The 13,533-nt window shown below is 38.1% G+C and overlaps 1 pseudogene across 1 annotated transcript; it reads right to left on the bottom strand.

Annotated features, from left to right (window-relative positions):
- Nucleotides 1–286: 286 nt before the first annotated feature.
- On the bottom strand, nt 287–3,365 carry LOC306847482 (biotinidase-like; annotated as a pseudogene). Its single transcript has 3 exons — nt 3,255–3,365; nt 2,015–2,467; nt 287–1,008 (listed from the first exon to the last, which is right to left on the bottom strand). The product of its transcript is annotated as a biotinidase-like (transcript).
- Between the last annotated feature and the right edge of the window lie 10,168 nt (nt 3,366–13,533).

Here is a 13,533-nt window from a genome sequence, read left to right as displayed (position 1 = left end):
TCCTCACCCTCATGTCATTCTTGTGCCAAAGAGGAAGATTTTAAGCCAATAATACCATATTAATACATTTCTCACATAAAGCAATTTGAAATATAGCACATGAGAGGTTTTTGTTTTTGGAGCTTGACTTTCATTGTATGCATTTTCATTTAGAAGAGCATGAATATTCTTAAAATTATATAGGATTGGAAATTTTTTTATTAAAATGACAGAATTTTCCATTTTCATTTTTGGGTGAACAAATGCATTTCTTTAAGTATGTATGTATTTGTATTGCATTTATTTTTTAGACATTGTCCTTCTCATAGTGTCTCCCATACAGCACTGCAGTCACAAGCCCAGCGCTCATTCCCATTCGGCTCATGTAAAATAGATTCCCTTCCTCCCAAACGGAATGATCCGGAACATCCAGCGTCATCCCGCTTCCCAGAATCCCCGGGAACACGTGTGAAGTCGGGTCTGAAGTCCACCAGCGTCTGAGCATGCTCGGTTTCTCCTCCACAGCTGCTGTGATGCTCACCTGTGCACTTCACCAGAGCGCAAATCTCCAGGTAATATATCCCATGCACCACATGGAGGCCGTCGAAGACACCTAGAGCGTAAAACACGCGTGCGTCTGACCTCCGGAACAGCAGGTGACTGCAGACTGAACCACTACAGATGCTGATGTTCCCTTCAGTGCCCTTCAAAGGCACCAGAGTGAAATTATCATACATCATGATAGAGTTAAAGGTTGTAAATGAAGTTGCACATTCAGTCTTTCTGGCAGTATTTTCCACTATGATTTGCATTAAAAAGACTGGTAGGCCAAACATGCATCTTTTCTGGTAATTTTGAACTTGTATACCCAGAAAATGGCACCAGTTTGTGCCTGTCATCCCCAATAAATGACAGATCCAAAACTGGCACTCTACACACAAGCAATTTCCCAGAATCCCCCTCTGTGTCGTGGTGGATGAGCGAATCCCACAGCATGAAGATGCCGCTGCCGGTTATGCCGTACGTACTCTGCGGATCGGACATGGGCAGCCTATGGAACGCCGGATGGGTCATAATTCGCCATTAACCAGGCGCCTGGTGTCCAGAAAGCGTCTGTTTTTACAGCGTTCTAGTCGAAAAACCGCCATCCATTACGGCGTTTTGTAGTACAGACGCCGTAAATTACGGCGTTCTCACGGCAGAACGTTAATATCGGCGTTTATTGATGCAATCCAAAACGCCGTTAATTTAGTGTGACCAACATTTGGACTTTCATCATGTGATATTTTTACTTTTTCATTGGGTACACGTGTATCTTCGTCTTCTTTATTATATGTGCATAAATTGTACAATTTTATTATCCTTTGTGTATGTTGATGTTTGTCAAATACAGTGAGCATACGCTTATAAGTACTGTTAGCTGAAGAGCAGTGGTCTGGTTCATTGTAACCTATGTTGCTTTAGTGAAGGGAGTTCAAGTCTGAGCTCCGATGTTCTTTTTTCACCTTTTCGTTTGTTGTGTATTACAATGGCTTTTCGATTTTGGAGAAACTGCCCTTTCTGCAAATAACAGGAATAAAGGGAAAGTTATTATTCAACAGCTTACATGAATCAGTTGAAGCAGTGGCGTCGGTTTTTACTGTTGATTAAATTTGATTTGCCATATGCTATAGACTTGCTTGCAGTATGCCTTGAGTACAATAGAAGTACATTTCTGTGGAATAAAAAATGTCAAAATGCTGGCCTTTTTCTACGGTTACGCACTGCTGCAATATTATTATTTCCACTCAATAATGCTGTCATTAAAACAACATCATTTTCTCTTTAAACGACATCTGTTCTCGTTAAAACGATATATTTCCTCGTAATAACAACATATGTCATAAAATCGATTAATATATTTATCATGTCTGTGAGAATGCCGTAATTTACGGCGTCTGTACTACAAAACGCCGTAATGGATGGCGGTACCTGCTTCGACTAGAACAGTAAAAACAGGCGCTTTCTGGACACCAGGGTCAGAATTATGACCCATTCGGCGTTCCAAAGCAGCCAGCAGCGTGATGCCTGTCGCGCGCGAGAACGAGCGCTGAAACTGTACATCAGCCAGCAGGGGGAGCTGGTTCATCCATGTAGTCGGGTACACGATCTGCCAGATGCCCATTTATTTTACTAGCGTCACCGCCGGGTCACGGAAGAGAATGTCGAAGCAGGTAAACACCCCAAATCGACCTGCGAAAGGTGTGATGAACGTGACATACTCGCACTCTGGCGGAGTGTCAAACGCCGCCTCAAAGTACAAGTTCTGCTTGTGGTATCGGGCCACGATGACGCCCTGATCGCTGAACACCACGTTTGTGTTGAACTGGTACTGACCGTCTGCAGGACAGCGAGGGTCCGCAGTTCGGTTACAGCTCTGACGGGACGGCATGTTAGCCACCAAGAAGAGACGGTTCTTATGAGCCATACAGCTGAGACTGTGGAGGACCTGAGAAAGAAATAATATTTGTATTATATTTAATATGGCCCACAAAACCAGTCTTAAAGGAACACGCCACTATTTTTGGGAATAGGGTCATTTTTCCAATGTATTTTTTTTTATTTTTGAAAGAAGACATGATTAGCAATGCTTTGGAGAATCTGAAAAAAAGCAAATATAGGTAAAAGACAGGCAAAAGTAAAATACTTTCCAGTAGATCATTGCTATCACAATGATTCTAATTTGAAAACAACACAATACAGAATACAAATGTAAATCTTTCAACGGGTTTACAATTTAGCAAAGGATATTATAAATAAAGATAATACATGAATACTGGAAACACTGCAGACCACTGCAAAATTATCAGTTTCTCTGGTTTTACTAATTATAGGTATGTTTTTGAGTAAGATTGACTTTTTTTTTAAATATATATAAACTACAGAAATCAGAAGTCAGAAAGAGCTTTATTGCCAAGTATGTTTACACAAAAGGAATTTGCATCTCTTTGCAGAAAATATGCATCAAAATAACAAAAAAGATGCCTTGTTTTCAGACCTCAAATAATGCAAAGAAAACAAGTTCATATTAATTTTTAAACAACAAAATACTAATGTTTTAACTCCGAAACAGTTCGGAAATCAATATTTGGTGGAATGAGCTTTCCAAGCTTATCACAGCTTTCCTGCGTCTTGGCATGCATTCCACCATTTTTTCATATTGCTATTAGGTGACTTTATGCCACTCTTGGTGCAAAAATTCACAATAATCACAAAAATAATCACAACAATAAAACGGGGAACTTCCAGAAGTTTTCAATGGGGTTCAGGTCTGGAGATTGGGCTGGCCAAGACCGGGTCTTGATCTGGTGGTCCTCCATCCACACCTTGACCTGGCTGTGTGGCATGGAGCATTGTCCTGCTGGAAAAAAAAAATCAATCCTCAGAGTTGGGGAACATTGTCACAGCAGAAGTAATCAGGTTTTCTTTCAGGACAACCCTGAATGAGACTTGATTCATGCACCCTTCACAAAGATGAATGTGGCCCATTTCAGCCTTTGCAGAAGTTCCCCCAGATCCTCCACCAAATTTCACAGTGGGTGCAAAACCACTGTACGTCTCTTCAGGTCTCTGTCTAACCATTAAGGCAAGGCAAGACAAGTTTATTTATATTTATATTATACATTTCATACACAATAGTAATTCAAAGTGCTTTACATAAAAGGAAGTAAAATAATTATTAAAAAAATAATCACAACAATAAAACAGGGAACTTAAAAACTTTTAAAATGATTTAAAAATTGATTTAAAATTAAACTTTTAACTGTTAAAAATAGAAAATGATTATACATAAAATACAGTGTAATCAGTTTGGACGTAGCACAGTGCTCATTCAATAAATACACATTAGACGATAAAGTGTTGGGCAAAGCTGAAAACTGGACCCATCAGAGAAGATGACCTGACTCCAGTCCTTTATGGTCCAATCCTTATGGTCTTAGGCAAAGCTCAGCCTGGCTCTTCTTTGCTTCTCATTGATGAAGGGCTTTTTTCTAGCTTTGTCCTGCCTCTAGGAGCCTATTTTGAACTGTTCTTGCCGTGCACTTCACCCCAACTGCTGTTTGCCATTCTTTTTGTAGGTCATATGATGTCATCCTTTTGGTTGTTGACCGACAGATGGAAGCAACCTGACACTCACTGTATACTCTGCCAGTTAAGGCAGAACTGAATCATTAATTTCCTCACTCAAAACTTATATCATTGCTTTCACAATCATTTTAATTTGAAAACAACATATTACAGAATACACATACACAGAATACACGGCGGTGGTTTCTATACTTTTCCTCGTTCAATTCAACAGACACTGGAATGGAATGGTAGCCATACGTGATTCTGATTTCAGAAAATTTGGAGTGGTCTCTTAAATTTTTCCAGAGGATGAGTACATAAATGATGACACAATTATGATTTTTGGGTGAACTATCCCTTTAAGAGAAAGAGACTGACAAAACAAATAATACATGCAATCACTTCCATCCTGCATTAATATCTCTTCTCCGCCTCTTGCAAGGTTGTTGATTTAATGCGTAATATTCAAATAAAAGCCCAAGATCACCTCTGGCATTCACACTTGCATCCGTCTAGAGAATCGAGAGACACAGAGAAAGATCACCCAAGACAAACGGTAAATATGACACATATATATATATATACACACACACCATATTTCTGCCTATGGACATCAACTTGAGATAGTCACCACTGATGAACTATTACTAAATATAATGTAGAAACTCGAATTTTCTGTAAAGCTGCTATGCACGATTTGCATCTTGAAAAGAGCTATACAAGTAAACTTGAATTGAATTGAGTATATATAGTATATAATTTTGTTTTCTATGTGATTGTAATAAATGTGTTATTGAATATTGTAAACTCTTAGTTATAAAATATTAGTATATAGAATATGATTTTAAAAACATTTAAAAAGGTGGAACATTATTGTTTAATTTCATTGTTTGCCCCATCTAAATAGTGAAAGACCTGAATATGGCTTCTAAAACTCAAATACTACTACTGCTAGTGGCTGTAATGATAACACCAGTGCAAACAACGACAACAACAGCAGCGCAAACAATGACAACATCACCAGAGCAAACAACGACAACATCACCAGCGCAAACAATGACAACAACGACAACATCACCAACGCAAACAATGACAACAACGACAACATCACCAGCGCAAACAACGACAACAACGACAACATCACCAGCGCAAACAATGACAACAACGACAACATCACCAACGCAAACAATGACAACAACGACAACATCACCAGCGCAAACAACGACAACAACGACAACATCACCAGCGCAAACAACGACAACAACGACAACATCACCAGCGCAAACAATGACAACAACGACAACATCACCAACGCAAACAATGACAACAACGACAACATCACCAGCGCAAACAACGACAACAACGACAACATCACCAGCGCAAACAATGACAACAACGACAACATCACCAGCGCAAACAACGACAACAACGACAACATCACCAGCGCAAACAATGACAACAACGACAACATCACCAGCGCAAACAACGACATCACCAGCGCAAACAACGACATCACCAGCGCAAACAACGACAACATCACCAGCGCAAGCAACGACAACAACACCAGCGCAAACAACGACAACAACACCAGCGCAAACAACAACAACATCCCCAGCGCAAACAACGGCTATATCACCAACATCCCCAGCGCAAACAATGACAACAACACCAGCGCAAACAACGGCAACAATGTCAGTGCAAACCAACGGAAACATCACCAGCGCAACCACTGGCAACATCGCAACCACTGGCAACATCACCAGCGCAACCACTGGCAACATCGCAACCACTGGCAACATCACCAGCGCAACCACTGGCACCAGCGCAACCACTGGCAACATCACCAGCACAACCACTGGCAACATCACCAGCGCAACCACTGGCAACATCACCAGCGCAACCACTGGCAACATCACCAGCGCAACCAACGGCATCATCACCAGCGCAACCACTGGCAACATCACCAGCGCAACCACTGGCATCATCACCAGCGCAACCAACGGCATCATCACCAGCGCAACCACTGGCATCATCACCAGCGCAACCACTGGCAACATCACCAGCGCAACCACTGGCATCATCACCAGCGCAACCAACGGCATCATCACCAGCGCAACCAACGGCATCATCACCAGCGCACCCAAGGGCAACATCACCAGCGCACCCAAGGGCAACATCACCAGCGCACCCAAGGGCAACATCACCAGCGCACCCAACGGCAACATCACCAGCGCACCCAAGGGCAACATCACCAGCGCACCCAACGGCAACATCACCAGCGCACCCAACGGCAACATCACCAGCGCACCCAAGGGCAACATCACCAGCGCACCCAACGGCACGACCATTAGCACACCCATCAGCACCATTTCTGTTGCGGTATCTCTTTCACCTATGGGGTTCACGTGGCTGTCTGGACTTCTGATCTACATAATCACCTCTACTGCGGTTCTCAAACTCTTCCAGCTGATCTGATCATCAACTCTTTCAGTTTGTCAACCAGGTAAAACCTACGAGATGCACCTGTGACAGTAAATGCCCAGGTTTCTAGTAATCTTATGTCAGCCAATTTTTATGTCAGCTTAGTGATTGTTTTGCCTATACTTACTGCTATGACAACTATTGGCAAGCTCTTAAATATATACACTCTTAAAAATAAAGGTGCTTCACTATGCCATAGAAGAACCTTTTTGTCCAAATGGGTCCATAAAGAACCTTTAACATCTGAAGAACCTTTCTGTTTCAGAAAAGGTTATTTGTGGCGAAAGAAGGTTCTTCAGATAAAAAGGAAAGAAATGGTTCTTTGTGGAACCTAAAATGGTTCTTCTATGGCATCGCTGTGAAGAACCTTTTAAGCACCTTTATTTTTAAGAGTGTATATGTACGATTGCATGACATTTCTTTGCTGATATTCTAAACAACCTTCCACCTGCAAAACAGGTTAAGGGTGGATGTTTAAATGTGTAAATATAATTATTGAAAAGGATCTGTAGGGGTGGGTGTATGAGTAATTTTATTTCATGATGGCAATATATATCACAATAGGGAAATATGGTTGTTATAATACAAACATTTTAGATTACACTGAATTTTTACAATTCTTGGTACAAATTTCGATATCACAGAACAAAATAATACTAGCCTAACTGATATAAGTAAAAAGTTCCCAAAGCTTAGTGAGGACAATTAAACAATCAGTAATAAAATAAGAACAATGAAGATACAAACAAGTCGAAATAAAGAGTGTTTTCCAGTTAGGTCTACCTAACAGAAGTAAGTAATACTACAGAAATTAAATAAACTAATTAAATGTAACATTGTAAACCAAAAACTACATAGCCCTCACTGTATCAATTCAACATGCATTGATTCTTATTAAAACTAGAAAAGCTATTGAAAGATAAGTCAATTCAGTACTGGCGCTGTGTGGCAGATGGGTTTCTGTGCTCCACTTCGGGTGTGTGTCAGTTTAAAATTGCTTCAAAGTTTCGACTGTCAAGGCTTCAAAATGCATGCCAAATGAGCTGTATGAAAAGCTCCTTAAAGACTGTTTGATCTGTCAAAAATGCAAATATAACTTGTATCAACCTTAAGGAAAGAGAATAAACAAGATGAACAGGATGCAAGAGAAGTCAAACAGAACACCCAACTCAAATTTTACAAAGCAACTTACACCGGTCTGGTATAACACTGAAATAGCATGACTCAAAAATGACCTACAATGCAGTGTAATAAAAGACAGGATTGCCATTCTTAGATGTGCCACCTTAACATCTGAAAACAACAAACTATAGAATACAAATATTTTAGCATAATATAACTCAGGTTTACGATTTTGGAAAGGATATTATGAAGAAAGAAAATATGTGAATGACAAAAGGGAAACAGAATTGATAAATGTTTTGGTAAAGCAAACAAGATAGGATGGATTATGAGACTTGAAACAGCGTCTGCACAGAACAAACTAATTATCGGATGTCAGACTTGCATGACTGCATTTAATGCTAGCTGATAATCACCAGCTTAGCTAATGCATCAAATGTACTGTACACACATAAAACAAATAACCATTACCACACCCTAGCATAGGCATAAAAAATTAAATATAATTTGGGTTTAAGCATAGATAGGGTAAACTGGGAAACGAATGTGAGGATAAGCTGGAGACAGCAACAGACACCTGCATTGTGTGAGGGGTTTAAGAGATGCCTGCAATTCTAGTTTAAACCAGTGCAAAGACATTTTTACTGGTCATAACTTCTAGAGAGAAAAAGCACAGGCACTAGGATGAAACTTTCTAGTGTGGAGATGTCCATCACACTATCAAATGGAGTATACTTTGAAAGGTTTGTGTCAAAACTCAAATGTATTTTGGGGCTTCATAATATTAACCTATTAGCTATTATTCTGAGCCAAGAAGAGCTTTAAGTTAGTAATGGTCTTTAGAAAACCAGGTTAGATTTGGCTATATTTAGCAGCACATACAGTAAAAACCTACAGTACAACACCTCATTTCTACATTACATTCTGGGTGATTTTGAATGAGTGAGAAAATTTTACAATATATTTTAGTGTTGCTGTAACCTTGCACAGATATATAGTGCATCGTCTGTCTCAATTGCACCAATCAACCATTGAAATGTAAAATTTTAATCCAACTGCCTGCATTGGTATAGAAATAATCAAATAAAGAATAAAGTAAAGAATAATCTCTTTCCTTTAGGCTATTCAAAGTTAGACAAGCATATGGAAGTTCTGTTAATCCTAAAGCAGTGAAGACTGTATCTATATATATTCATTACATGTCCTCTTAAAGTGTAAATAATTGTTTGTTAATCTGGCAAATGGCAACACATCCCTTACGAAAATTAACTACCAAAAGAAGAAACATGGACATATTTAAAGTGCAAATGTATTACATTTTCTGTTAACTTGCCAACACATTTGTATCTGTTACAGTTTTTTTACAATCATTTTTGCACTAATCAGAATCAGAAACAGCTTTTATTGCCAAGTATGCTTGCGCATACAAGGAATTTGTTTTAGTGTCATAAGCTTCCAGTTCACAGAGAAAACAACGACACACAGACAATAAGAATAAGATGAGAATAAAAAAAATACACACATGCAAATATACATAAACAAAATTTTAAAAGAAAAAAATAATTGAAACATAAATGATTGTATATACAGTTGTCCAACAGATGATAGAATGGAATAGAATAAAAGGAGATACAGGGATATACAAGGATGGAGTTGGTAGCAAATACATATAAGGTTCTTGCACATTGTTATTGCATAATTTGGGGCATTTAACTATTATAAATTGGATTGCCTGGGGGAAGAAACTGTTCTTGTGCCTGGCTGTCCTGGTAATTGTGGCTCTGTAGCGCCGGCCAGATGGCAAAAGTTCAAAAAGGGGATGACTTGGATGTGAGGGATCCAGAGTGACTTTCTGAGCCCTTTTCCTCACTCTGGATGTATACAGTTCTTGGAGGGTGGGCAGCCGGTAATCCGTTCAGCAGTCCGAACAGTTCTCTGTAGTCTTCTGACCCCTGATTTTGTAGCTGAGCCAAACCAGACAGTTATTGATGTGCACAGGACAGACTCAATGACGGTTGAGTAGAACTGTTTCAGCAGCTCCTGTGGCAGGTTAAACTTCCTGAGCTGGCGAAGGAAGTACAACCTTTGTTGGGCTTTTTTTACAATGTTTGATGAGTTGATGTGAGTGTCCCAATTCAGGTCCTGAGAGATGATGTCTCCACTGCAGTCACAGTGCTGTCTATGATGGTGAGTGGGGAGAGTGCAGGGGTTTCTCCTGAAGTCCACTATCATTATTATTATTATTATTATTTAGTCATTTAGCAGACGCTTTTATCCAAAGTGACTTACAAATGAGGACAGCAGAAGCAATCAATAGTAGTATTAAAACAACTAAAAACAGATCCAAAACTAAAAGCTAAAACTTTATAAATACTACCTATACACATTTTAAAAATAAAGAAATGAAATAAAAATTACAAATGCATACAACAAAATTTCAAAAATAATGACTTCTGATCTACGCGGTCACCTCCACTGTGGTTTTCAAACTCTTCCAGCTGATCTGATCATCAATTCTTTCAATTTGTCAACAAGCTAAAACCTACGGGATGCACCTGTGTCAGTGACTGCACAAGTTTCTAGCCCTTTTATGCCCATTTTTATGTCACATTACTTGGCCCCTAATAAGGAAAATTAGATTTAATCTGATCTATTGATTGTCTTTTTTTATGTAATTAATATAATTTATCATATGTAAATTAATTATATTTATATATATATTATTATTAAATTATAATTTATACATATATATATATATATATATATATATATATATATATACACATATACACACAGTCATGGCCAAAAATATCGGCACCCTTGGTAAATATGATCAAAGAAGGCTGTGTAAATTACTCTGCATTGTTAATCCTTTTGATCTTTTATTTAAAACAATCATAAAAATCTAACCTTTCATTGGATAATAAGAATTTAAAATGGGGGAAATATCATTATGAAATAAATGTTATTCTCAAATATACGTTGGACACAATTATTGGCACCCCTAGAAATTCTTATGAGTAAAATATCTCTGAAGTATAATCCCATTCATATTCACAATTTTGAGCACTCCAGGGTGATTATGAACATGAAATTATCCAGCCATGGCTTCCTGTTTCACAGAAATATAAATAGGAGGGAAAACAAAGCCCAAATTACCTTAATTATCATTCACAATGAGAAAAAACAAAGAATATATTTTTGATGTGAAACAAAAGATAATTGAGCTTCACAAATTAGTGAAGTGGCTTTAAGAAAAGAGCTAGAGCAGTGAAAATTCCCATTTCCACCATCAGGGCAATAATTAAGAATTTCCAATCAACATAAAATGTTACAAAACTGCCTGGAAGAGGACGTGTGTCTATATCGTCCTAATGCACGGTGAGAAGGAGAGTTTGAGTGGCTAAAGACTCTCCAAGGACCACAGCTGGAGAATTGCAGAAAATAGTTGAGTCTCGGGGGCAGAAAACCTTAAAAACTAATTTTCAAACAGCACCTACATCACCACATGTTGTTTGGGAGGGTTTCAAGAAAAAATCTCCTAGCTCATCCAAAGACAAACTCCAGCTCCAGAATGACAGTTAAAACCCATGGACCAGGTATGATGAACAAAGACAAGGAGTCAGAGATGCGATTAATTCCAGAAATTTACTGAAGAAATAGTTTGCAGTTTCATCAGCACAAGTCAGCTTCAACACTTGTGATGGAGTTCGTAGGCCGCTCTGCATACAATTCAAAATCAACAATTATACCCTGACAGAGGTTGCTAATTGCGTCAAAGCATAAGTCATCAAAATTCTGATTGGTTCTAAAACCTAGATAAATTTAGACAATTTCCACATATGGACGCAAGCTTGAAGCATATCTTCTGACGACTATTTTAGTGACAAGTGATCAGAGGTCCGACGCAATACGTCTCTCCAAAGACGTATATCTGATACGCTGGAGATCGGCAGCAGAACGTTTGTCCTGGACTGTCTGAGCTTCTCCCTGTACAGACAGATACTAACACACATACGCAGAGAAACACTTATCTTACTTCAAGGTTGCCTCAGCCCTAAACCTTATTGAGCATGGTCACACACACAATGAGAGAGTAGAAAGGCAGACTAAAGCCATAATCAACTCATTCTCTAACATGCATAAATTTAACTTTGATTAATAATTATCCAAGAAATATTGTAATTAATATTATTATGAAGGCCATTGTAGATCTGCCATCCATTCCTTCAGCATCTTTACTCCAGTCTTCAGTCACATGAGCCTTCAGAAATAATTCTAATATGCTGATTTACTGCTCAAGAAACCTTTTTTAATTATTATCATTATCAATATTTAAAACAGTTTTCAGGATTCTTTGATGAATAGAAGGATCCAAAGATAAACATGTATCTGAAATAAAAAGCTTTTATTTAACACTATTACCATTCAAAAGCTTAGAGTCTATATATATATATATATATATATATAGTTACAGTATAGTCATTTAGCATTTTATATACAGTGCCCTCCATAAGTATTGGAACAGTAAAGACAAAATTGCTCTGTTGGCTCGAGTCAAGACATTTACAAATGGCAGCGGCTATTTGCACTAAGTGTAAATAGAAATTAGATGCTATTTACACCAAGTGCAAATAGCATATTTTTTTAGTGACAGATGCTATTTACACTAAGTGCAAATAGCAATAGATTCTATTTACACTGTTAAAATAGCAAGATTTTCTGCTATTTATACTACTTATTGCAAATAGTGGCAATTATCTGCACCTCAGTAGTGTAGTACATTATAAAACAGTACGCAATAATAACGTACTGAGTGTAAATTATAATTTTAATTCAAATTTATTAAATGGATGCCACCTTATTGGGACAATAAAGCCCCCCCTACACCTGCCCTAACCCTACCCGATACTTTATTTTCAACTTTTTGATTATTTCCTTCATTTTTATTGAAAATAAATGCCTTTCTGATGCGATATGAGATTTGAAAAGGGGAAAAAATGTTTGGCAAAAGGTGGGCTCGAACTCGGGTCGATCGCGTCAAAAAGCATGCGCCTTACCATCTACACACCACTGAAACTGATGTAGAACTCACTGCTTTTTTTTATTGTTGACTAATCAAATCACACGTTAGTGGGCGGAGTTAGTGTAAATAGCCTTTACCAACAAGATGGGCTATTTGCACTTAGTGTAAATAGACACTCCGTTTACAAATATGATTAAAAGATGAATATGAGACAAAACTACAGAATGTCACATTGTATTATTAGCTGATTCAACACAGATGTTTTGCCAAAGCGTGATTCGAAACACCCATGTCACGTGACTAATGCGATTCGAAGCATCGGGGCGTGTCACAAGTGTTTCGGGGCGTGGCATACCTGCCGGTTCTGCGTTTGATTGACAGGGTCAGGAACAAATCACACAATTGCGCATCTGTCTCAACCTAACTCCCACAAAGTATAAAAGTGGAGTTAACGCATCTTCACTTCATGGGTTTTTGTGAGAGGATTTTTTCAAAGGCTGGAGAAATTCTATGTAAAAAAAAAGAAGTAGGCTAAGTCCATCAACAGCAGAACAATTAATATTTTTTAATACAAATCTTTATATGTAAAAAAAAAAAAAAAAAATGTATTTTATTGTATATTTTTCATTACCAAAATAACACTTATTTATTCACAAAGAGTTCATTCAGATGTCAGACCGATGTTTCAACACTTTACAAGAACAGAATATTTAATATATAGACGTAACATTTTTTTCTTAAATATATACATAATAAATATACACAGTACACACATATATTATATAGTGAAAGTGATGTGACATACAGCCAAGTAT

Source organism: Barbus barbus (genome assembly GCF_936440315.1).
Source record: "Barbus barbus genome assembly, chromosome: 27".
Classification (NCBI taxonomy): domain Eukaryota; kingdom Metazoa; phylum Chordata; class Actinopteri; order Cypriniformes; family Cyprinidae; genus Barbus; species Barbus barbus.
This window is presented reverse-complemented; position numbering and strand designations above follow the sequence as displayed.